Genomic DNA, 889 nt, shown 5'->3' on the forward strand with positions numbered 1-889 from the left:
ACTGAGTAAAATGGCTACTACAGTTGCCAACTTCCTGGGGATGACCCTGCTATGTTTACAATTTTGTGTAGATATTTTTATAAGGTTGAATATAGCAGCTGGAGGAGTTTTATATCTCATTGTAGCTTCTGGCAAGATAAGAACAGAATAGCTTCCAGGCTTGATATAACATGTTTAAAAGTCTCCCTTATTGTATATAAGCTTTTGACTTTGAAATCCTCCTGTTGAGACCCTTACACATTACCCTCTGCATCCCCATCAGAGCTCAGGTGCCCAAGGTTTTACTATTTAACCTTTTGGTGATGGCTTTCCCAAAGGCTCCCTATGCAGAAGCGCAACAATTCTAAAATTATTTAGACCGTGATATTAACCAAAGTGATGGTTAATTTTATTTGGCCTTTTGATAACTCGTTAACTACTATAGTCATGTTTGCTAACACATATTTAAAAATCCATTCGATCAAAATTTGATTACTGGACCAAAATGTATTGTTAGATCAGAACCTAGTTAAATTACTAGTGTTTGTCCTTTCAAAAAAAAAATACAGGAGAAAAGCATATAACTAATTTATCTCATTGTCTCCTTTTTTCTCTTATATAAAAATCAACTGGCTGTCAATCAAGTCAAAGATTGGAAACTTTCTAAGGAAAAAGAAGCATTTGCAAACTGAAATGAAGCACAAATCACTTCAATAGCTTAGATTTGTGCTTCGGAAAGTGTCAAACTAAACTAATCATAGTAGGAATTGATGGAGTATTAGCTCTGGATTTCAAGTTATTATAATTTTTCAATGTCTGTCTCACATTTTTGGCTATCTGTCAGATATAATCACCTTGGAAATCCCATCCTCAACGTTGGTTCTCTGTTTAGAGCCTCAGGGGAACTGCT

This window comes from Piliocolobus tephrosceles, chromosome 11 (assembly GCF_002776525.5).
Source record: "Piliocolobus tephrosceles isolate RC106 chromosome 11, ASM277652v3, whole genome shotgun sequence".
Lineage (NCBI taxonomy): Eukaryota > Metazoa > Chordata > Mammalia > Primates > Cercopithecidae > Piliocolobus > Piliocolobus tephrosceles.